Source organism: Nannospalax galili, unplaced genomic scaffold (assembly GCF_000622305.1).
Source record: "Nannospalax galili isolate Female #2095 unplaced genomic scaffold, S.galili_v1.0 scaffold136, whole genome shotgun sequence".
Classification (NCBI taxonomy): domain Eukaryota; kingdom Metazoa; phylum Chordata; class Mammalia; order Rodentia; family Spalacidae; genus Nannospalax; species Nannospalax galili.
In genome coordinates, this window is record NW_008340872.1 from 2,628,176 (window position 1) to 2,638,270 (window position 10,095).

General features: G+C 45.0%; 1 pseudogene; it reads left to right on the top strand.

Moving 5' to 3' along the window:
• The first annotated feature begins 1,491 nt into the window (after nucleotides 1–1,491).
• Nucleotides 1,492–1,982, top strand: LOC103736441 (annotated as a pseudogene).
• Nucleotides 1,983–10,095: the final 8,113 nt, after the last annotated feature.

The following is a 10,095-nucleotide window of genomic DNA, read 5'->3' on the forward strand; positions in this document are numbered from 1 at the left end:
ACCTTCTACTGCCCACATGCTCTAGCATTCTCCAAGACCACATGCAGCTGGAGCAAAGAGGCGTAGTGGGTTGGAATCTCAAGTGCAAATCTAATGACCTTCCTCTTATTCTCCTTCTACAGGGAAGGTTAATAGATCTTGTCTTGTGAGGGTAATCACAGTTCTGATGCAAAACAGCCATGGTCATGTCATGCCCAGAAGACAGAGTTCCATGTCAACCTTCAAAACTATAAGTTAAATGAACCTCTTTTTCTTCATAAGTAGCCCAAGTCAGGTGTCTTAGCAGAGTGACAAAAAACTGACCAATCAGTTTTCATTTCCTGGTTAGATGCTAACAGAGTGAGAGTGAGATATTCACTCCCAGTTTACAGGGATCTGGGCAGTTCAGCCGACCCATCTTCTGGCACAAGAGACCATCTGACCAACACCAAGAGGGTTCTGGTATAGCAGTCTCAGCCATATCAGGAGCATGTCGGAAATACTCTCCAACCTACTCCAAATCTCAAGAATCAGACCCTGCACCCTCACAAGCTCTCCGGGTGATGTGTGTGCAAGTCATAGTTTGAGAAACACTACATCAGACATTCTTAGCTTCAATGGGTAACACAACCACCTGTGTAGTTTTCTTAGCACTACATGGATGTCTCTACCCCGTTCCAAGAATTCAGTTCCAATCAGTTTGGGATACTCACAGACAGTGATAATTGTTTTCTTTTTTAAAGTCTGGCTGGAAGTAATCTGAAGTCCTTAGTTTACAGGTGTGGAGCCCTGGTTTAATGAGATGAAGATGTGGACCTTACTGAAACGCAGGTATCTTGTTTAAACACGGGCTCCGGAGCGATTCCAAGATTCCGCTTTCATAACAAGCTCTCAGGGGAGGCCAATGCTCAACCTCAGATCATACTTGGAATAGCGGGTATAATGGTTAGTTGTATATATTGACCTGGGTGGGCTATAGGGTGCCCAGATATGCAGTAAAACACTATTCTGAGTAGTTAAGGAATAGGACTAACATTTAAATTTATGGTCTTTGGGTGACTACTGCTCTTCATAATGTCTCATATCCAAACAGCTAGGGGCCTTGAATAGAGAAAACATCCCATGACGGAGAGAGAACTGTCCAGGAGATTGCTTTCAGGCTCCACCTGTAGCATCGAATCTTGGTTCTACAGAAAACAGCTTCAAGTTAAAACTAAAGTGTTGCCTCTCCCAAGTTTGCAGGCCATGGCTCACTCTGCAGATTTCAGATTTGCCAACTTTCATAAGCAGGGAAACATAACATATTAAGTTCTGATTCTCTACAGAGCCCTATCTAATACAACAGGGTTACAAAGTGCTGCACTGCATTGGTCTTCCAGATCCTGCCAAGATGGAGAAGCACAAGCCACTACATATACCCCCAAGTCAATTAGACAGGAAACCCCAATCCAACAACTAAAAGGGACACTTGAGGCAGATGCCACTGTCCCCTGTAGCCACTTGCTGTCAGCCATGGTCAACCCCACTGTGCTCTTGAACACCGCAGGTGATGGCGAGTCTTTGGGTCTCCTTTGAGCTGTTTGTGAACAGAGTTCCAAAGACAGCAGGAGACTTTGGTGCTCAGAGCACTGCAGAGAAAGGATCTGGCTCTAAGGGTTCTTTCTTTCACAGAATTATTCCAAGATTCATGTGGCAGGGTGAAGGATGACTTCACACACTGTAATGACCCTGGCAGCAAGTCCATCTATGGAAGAAATTTGAGGATGAGGACTCCATCCTGGAGCACACAGGTCCTGGTGTCTTGTCCATGGCAAAAGCTGGACAAACACAAATGGTTCCCAGTTTTTCATCTGCACTGCCAAGACCAAGTGGTTGGATGGCAGCACGTGGTCCTTCAGAAGGTGAAAGAAGGCCTGAGCATTGTGGAAGCCATGGAGCACTTTGGGTACAGGAATGACAAGACCAGCAAGAGGACTGCGGCTGCCAACTGTGGACAGCTCTGATACTTTAACCACCAGACCCTTCCTTCCGTAGCTCAGAAGAGCTCCCTCCGCCCCGTGTGCTCACAATATCCCATAATCTCTGTACTTTCACTGAAGTTCTTTGGGTACCATAGTCTCCTTCTTCCCCTCCAAGTCTAGCTGGATAGCGGCGTTAAGTTTATGATTGTGAATAAACACTAAATAGGAAATAAATAATAAATAAATAAGTAAGGTAATAAAAATAGAAGGGAGACTTAGAGCTCTGGAGGAGCAGCAGCTGAATGTGGTGGTAGTGGTGGTACTGAAGGTTGCAGCCTTGGGCACAGGGATGTAGTGCTACTCGAGGACAAGCAGAAAAAGCAGCTTGAGCTCTCTTCCTTTCCCACCATCACCTGGGGACAAGGAACATCCTTCCTTTTCCTTTAGAATTTTGCAAGAATGTCTCTCACACTGTTGGCACAACTGTAAAATCAAGGCGCCCCGGAGGCCCCAGTCCAGAGGCACACTGAAGAAGATGAGAAAAAGTGAAGAAGCTTCTGCGTGCTCTGCCCAGTCCCACACTGTGTCTTCTTATTACACCCTCACGTGACCTAAAGGGGACACATTGGCCTCATGAGCTGTGGTGGGTGATACTAAATAGAGGCAGCTTGTTTGAAAGTCACCCTTTTTTTCTCTTTGTTCATCTGAATACAGCATTTTAAAACTAGAATAGGGGAACTACTAGGCATGGGGTTATATAACGATAAAATAAAAAGGGCGCACTAAGCAGGCATTGTAGCTAAATGAATATTGCTGAGGTGCCAACTAGTAAACTGGAAAATCAGACTGAGTATCTGTGTAGAAAGCAAGAAGGAAACAAGTCACACACACACACACACACACACACACACACACAGTGTGTATGTATACAAGGACTGGAGACATGGCTCAGTGGTGAAGAGAGCTCGCTGCCCTTCCAGAGGACTTCAAGTATGATTCCCAGCACTCATGTCGGGCAGTTCACAACCACCAGGAACTCCAGATCCAGGGGGTCTGACGCCCTCTTCTGGCCTCCATAGGCACCTGCATACAGGTGGCCTACACACAGAGAGATACTTGAACATATACAGTTAAATAAATAACTAGAAATACAGAAGAAAAGTCAACAGATTTGGAGCATGAAAATATAAGTACCAGTATCCAGATAAAATGAGTCACACACAGAATAGAGGACAAATTAAAATAGCATATAGAAATATATGGAGAGAATTTTTCCACAATTTAAGGTAAATGACTTCAAATTAAAGGGGTACAGCTGAGTGGAAGTGACATGTGCAACTTGTGAATCGTGTCCTCAAAGCGTCTCCTATTGCCTGGATCAAGAAATGATCAAGAGCCATCTTGAATCATGGAAAAGAGAGTCACAACCTGAAGATGACAATATCATTAGACAGAGCCTGGGTCCCTGGTACTGAGTGAGGTTCAGTCAATGGCTTATTCATAGGCAGTTTCATAAGAACAAAGAAAATTCTATCTTGTTAAGTCTCTTCTTGAAATGGGATGAGCCTCTTTTAGTTTGGTCTCCTCAGGACCCCTTGACACAGAGCAGGTATTGGGTGGTTTTCACCCCAGACTGCCCCCAGAAAGAAAAGTCTCTGACAGAAATGAAGGGTTAGGAATCAGGCTTTGTCTTGAAAAAAAAAAAAAAAAAAACTTTAAGATGCTGGTGGAGACTTTGAAGAGTGATAAAAACTTAATCAGCAGAATCTTCTGCCAGTCATTTCTGGGAAGCTGATTAGATCTGCAGCCCCTGATGAAAGGAAGTCCTGTCCACTGTATGTCCACAGGGGAGGGCAGGGGCAGAGAAGTAAAGAGGAACCAGGGAGAGGAAACACATGCTCCCCTTGAGTAACTGGTTACCTGGAGCTGCCATTACCTCTGGGGAGGCAGTCTACCTTGTTATGCCTAAACCGTATTTTTTTTTTAAGGGGAGCTCCATTGTAAACAAACAAACAAATAGCTAGCTTCTGAAGTGACAGGAAAAATGGGAGGCAGGAGCGAGGCTTGGGCCTCATCACAAGTCTCTGAAGATGGCACGCACGAAGAGAACAGAAGACAGTGAATAACTCGGAGAAAAACATTTCTGTGACAACATTTACACAGTCACAGTGTCACCTCACAAGGTGCAGCTGCCGATGCTTTAAGGTTCCTGCAAAGAGACCCGGCGTTCAACGAGATTGCTTGGTAGTTTGTGCCAGGAATTCCAGAAGGACGGACCAATGTAGGGAGTAGGAAATCACCAGCATTCATGGGTGTGCCGTGGCTTCCTTCTACGTGTTTCCTCACAGACTGGTATGCTCCCTCTACTGCAGGGAAGGCTGGGGCTGGAGGGAAGATATTCTGTGGTCCAAGGGCTGCTCAGTAAAGACCCCCTCCGAGGGTGTCTTTGAGGCCCTCCCTTCTCTCTTCCCAGCATCCCAAGCTTCTCTACCTTGTCTTCTCTGCTCATGTTGCCATGCTCCAAATTCTTTCCAGAGCACTCTTTCCAGGCCATCGCCTGAGCTGTGTCTCCCACATCAGATAGGTACACCATCTTGTTTCATGCCTGGGGAAGACAGCAGAGTCAAATCAGCTCACCCAGGGCCACACAGTCTAGGGGCTCTTTACAGTTAAACAGGACACCGAAGAACTCAAGAAAGGGACGAGAAATCCAGTGCTTTAGCCCTGGAAGAGCGTCTAAGTCACCTCTGCAGCTCTGGAGAATGCTTTGGTATTTCAACCCCACATGTTACTAAAATAGAATATCCGGAAACAGGGCTGGGTAGGGCTAGAAATTTACCACTTTCAACTTTTCTTTAAAGGATTCTAGTGCTTGCCAAATCCAAGACCAAAGCTATAAAGCCTAAGAAATATTTGGAGACTCACTCCAAGTTCACCAAATAAAGTTAAAACTAGTGAAAACATATCAAGACTAAACGGAGTGTGGTGGCAGACACCTGTAACACTAGTATTCTGGAGCTAGGGTAAAGAGGATCAGGATTCAAAGTCATCCTCAGCTACATAATAAATTTTAGAGACCAGCCTGGGATCCATGAGATTCTGTCTCAACGTGTGCGTGTGTGCGTGCGTGCGTGTGTGTGTGTGTGTGTGTGTGTGTGTGTGTGTCTGTGTCTGTGTGTCTGTGTGTCTGTGTGTCTGTGTGTGTCTGTGTCTGTGTGTGTCTGTGTCTCTGTGTCTTTGTCTCTGTGTATTTGTATAAAGAAATGAATAATAGGGGCTGGAGAGATGGCTCAGTGGTTAACAACACTTGCTATTCTTCCAGAGAACCTGGGTTCAATTCCCAGCACCCACAGGGTGGCTAACAACTGTCCATAACTCTAGTTCCAAGGGATCCAACACCCTCTTCTGGCCTCTGATGGTATTGCATACACATGGTGCATTTACATACATGCAGGCAGAACACTCATACACATAAAATTAAAATGATAAATACAATATTTTTTAAAAGAAATGCATAATAATATGCTTTTCCTTCCATCCCCTCCTGTCTCCTAGGCTTCCCTGTTCCTCTTTCAGCCCACCAGAGCTTAGGGTTCAGGTTTTCAATGTGGAAAAGAGAATGAGGTTAAAGAAAATTTTGAAGGAAGAGGCATTACTGACCCACTTCGAGGTCTTCCTACTTCTCCTTCCTCCATGGAGATTAGAAGTACTACCTAAAGGGCAGTGGCTACTAAGAACCTCCTTGCTCCCTAGGGTAGTGTTTAATCTCTTGTCAACCAGAGTGATTTGTGGACAAAAGCTTTCTGATTGTTATAGTCATCACTACCATACTGTTTGTTTTTTAAGTATTTTCATTTCACTTTTACGAGTGAAGTACAGGCTCTTGACTTTATAGACAAACCCAAAATCAACCTGTTTAGAGGCCAGAAGCCTCTATCCTGTCTTCTGAAACCCAACACATTATGGTCCTTCCCAGAAAGATCCTTCATTGGTCTGCTAACGGGCATTCCTTGTGTGAAGACGTGATCTGAGCAAGCACACAGAAGTCATCAATCAAATATAATTTTTAGGGAGTTACCTTCTGAACCTCGCCTGTCACATCTCCAGTTAAAGCACAGTTCCTCTGTAGCCTCTGCCCTCAGCCCTCCCTTGGCTAACAGCCTCCTGTCCATATTCCCTGCTCCAATGGATGTCTTCTCCCTCTGCCCACAGTTCTCCCTACCCTTGGGAGAACTTTCCTCTATATGGAAACCTTGTATAGCCCCTCTCTCTGGGCTTGCCTCTTCTTCCTCTGAGCCTAGCTCTACCAGCTTACACACACCACCGACAATACCACCTACAACTTCTGTACCCACAGACCAGACTTGAACTCATCAACATAAGAGATGGGGCTGGGCTACCTCTGTATCCCCAAAGTCTCACACAAACTGCCCATGGCAAGTGGATAGTAAATGCTGAGGTGTTGAGCGAATGTATAATCAATGAAGCAATGCTGTTGTCCACACAACTGTACTCTATCCAACCTTTCCATCTCTCCCAATTTTCATTCTCTTGGCTAAGAATAACCTCAAAAATCACATCTCTACCATAATTACCATGAGGGTAAGGCTGTGTCTGCTCTAGTTCATTATGTGTCCTCTTGACACACTGGGGAGCACAATAGTCAGAGCTTACCTCCTCTGCCTAGCTCTCTCCATTTCCTGGAGGACTACTCCCACCAACTCTCCTCTTCCTGCTTCCACAGTCCCAAGATGTAACCAACTTAAACACAACCAAAGAGGCAAGCACACAAAACCCAAGCCCAAGGAAATCAATCCTTTCGAGAGCTTCCTGCCCCAGAGCAGATGTGACCAGGTAATCCATGGAATTAGAAATGATAGGGGGCTGGAGAGATGGCTCAGCAGTTACGAGTATGGGCTGCTCTTGCAGAAGACCCAGGTTCAATTCCCAGCACCCACATGGTGGCTAACAACAACCTGTAACACCAGTTCCAGGGGATATAATGGTCTCTTCTGGTCTTCTCGAGCATTGCATGACATGGGTGCACTTACATACATGTAGACAATACACTCATACACATAAAATAAAAGTAATACTTTAAAAAAGAAATGGTGGGCCAGGTGTGGTGGTGCACACCTTTATTCCCAGCACTTGGGAGGCAGAAGCAGAAGGATCTCTGTGAGATCGAGGCCAGCCTGGTCTCCATAGTGAGTTCCAGGCCAGCTGGGACTACAGGAAGACCCTGTCTCAAAAGAAAAAGAAGGAAGGAAGGGAGGAAGGGAGGGACGGAGGGACGGAGGGATGGAGGAAAGGAAAGATATAGACTATGCTGACCAACTTTTTGGGTCTATTTAACAGTCACAGTCAGGTAGCTATATGTGTAGATGTTTCACTCTGTTAAAATTATGACTGAGAATTGCTGTTTACATCCTCATCCATCCCCAAGTTTCCAAGATTTAGAACACAATAACACGTGCTTCACAGTAAAAATCTATTGAACAGCATTCAATCTTTCTTTGATGGTTTCTGGAGTTCTGTGGTCCCAGGGTCACTACAAACAGTATCTCTCTATAAAAAGTAGGGTGATCAGAGAACCTTTTTGGAAGGGTCTCATGCACATTGACTGGGGTACACGCTGCCCACACTCTGGGGCACATTGGGCTGTGGTACCCACACAGTAATGACTGCACATCAATAAACACTCTTCTCTGGTCTGTTTGCTAGTAAAACTAACAGCTAAACTACCCTAACTCTCTGGCTCCCCATCTCCATCTCCTTCAAATTCCAGTGAAAATCACAATTGCTTTACCTTATCCTAGTCTTTTAATTTCTTTCTCTGTGTGTTTCTGAAGCTTAGAGCTATAAAGGACTTTGTGTTCACCCAACAAGATTTTTTTTAATGCTGGAGGGACATTACACTGGTGGATAAAATAGCAGTAAAAAGCTGATGCTTGGCGCTTAGGTTACTCCTTTTAAAGCACCTGCATTTTGAGGAATCTATCAGGATACAGGTGTCAAAAGCTGACTGACTATCTGTGCTGCAAAGTGAAAAATTAGAAAGTCAATCTGACCAAACTTTGTAGCTAGGCTGGGAGTGCATGACTTGTGCACCCTATCATAAGGCCAGGACAACAGTGCAAGTAATGGTTTGTAAGAAGACGGGTATTGTGTCACAGTAACAATTTTTATTATTGTGGCAATTATCTTGTGAAATGACCTCGCCATGCCAGTAATACAAATGAGACTGACGCTCAAGCAGGTTAAGCATTCCCAGCACCAAGAACTGCCCAGTGAGGCTGCCCTAACCCAAACCACTGTGTGAGTCCCAAGTTCATTCTCTTCTGCTCATCCATTCCTAGCCCTGCCCCCACCCCCACAGACATACCCAACAGATGCACATACACAGAGACATGCACAGACACACACACATATACATACGCATACATGCACATACAGACATACATAGTCATACACAGAAAGATACACACACATATACAGTCATACACAGAAAGATACACACACATATACAGTCATACACAGAAAGATACACACACAGACACAAAGTCACATGCATACATAAACACTCAGACACAGACACACAGATATACTCACAGAGACACACACAGACATGCAACAGACACATATACATACATGCATGCACACACAGAGACACACACACAACAGACACACATATATACACACATACACATACAAACACACAGAGTCATACACAGAAAGACACACACACACACTCACGCCATCAGAGAGCATTTGTGATCATTTTCACTGTCCCACGGCTGCAGCCCTCCCTGTCCCAGGGACCATCTTATGGACATCTTATGTAGTCTCATAGGACTACAGAGTCTCAGAGAAGCTGAGCATACAGGTGCTAAATGTTTTTAGGGCTCTATTTTTATTAAGGCTGTATTCTAATTTCATTTCTGTTGTGTGATAAAAATATCTTCACCAAAAGCAAACAAAAGAGAGGAACGTGTTTATTAGGCTTACAGTTCTAGATTACAGTCCATTGCTGAGGGGAAGTCAAGGCAGGAACTCAAGCAGCCAGTCACATCACACCCACAGCCGAGACCAGAGAGAAATGAAAACACCCACGCCACCTGCTCATTCTCGTTCACTCAGCTTGCTTGCTTGCTTTTCCAGCTAACTTTCTTCATTCTTACACAGTTCAAGACCCAACCCATGAAATGGTGCTGCCCACACCCAGGGTGGGTCTCCCACCTCAATGAGCAGTCAAGAGAATCTCTGCCTCCCCCACCAGACATGTCTACAGATAACCTGATCTAGACAATTCTTCAACTAACCCTCTTCCTAGATGATTCTACCTTGTGTCAAGTTGACAGTGAAAACCAACCAGCACAGGCTCTAACACGTGACTCAAGCCCAGCCAATCAGATACATCCTCCTGGATTCAAACTCAGGACTTGCTGGTGGTGAGAATCAGGGCCCACAAATAGTGATTCCAGTTAAAGACACAGTGGCACCCACACTGGGAGGCAGGGCCAGTGTCTAGGGTGGGTTGATAATGCTCAGCTGTGGTCTTGGCAAAATAGTTGAGAGACACCAATCATAGGGGAGTGTCTCCATCACGTACATTGGGGCCCTGGGTGTAGAGAAGACCTGACCATAGGGGCCCAAGGTAGGTGCAAGGCTAGGCAATCTTTTCAAGTAGGTCATTTCTTTTAATGACTATTAATTGGCTTGAGCTGCTATAATAAAATGCATTCTAGGTGACTTAACAGAAATGTATTCCATCACAGTTTGAGGGGCAGAAGTCCAAGATCAAGGTGTGGGCTGGGTTGGTTTCTCCTGAGGCGCTCTCGTCGACTTGCAGACAGCTACTGTCTCAATGTGTCTTCCCGGATCTTGCCTTGTGTACACATTGCTGGTGTCCCTCTGTGTGTCCCAATTTCTTCTTCCAAGAATATCAATTGAGTTGGATCAGGGGCCAGCTAAACAGAATGATTTTAACTTAGTCACCTGTTTACAAACCCTATGTCCAAATATAGGCACTTTTTGAGGTGCTAGAAGTTAGCACAAGTTTGGGAGGGACACAATTCAACCTGTAACAAGGTCAAAACATTTCATTGGTCCTGTTATCACATCAAATGAGGAGACATTACCGAGACATTTACGT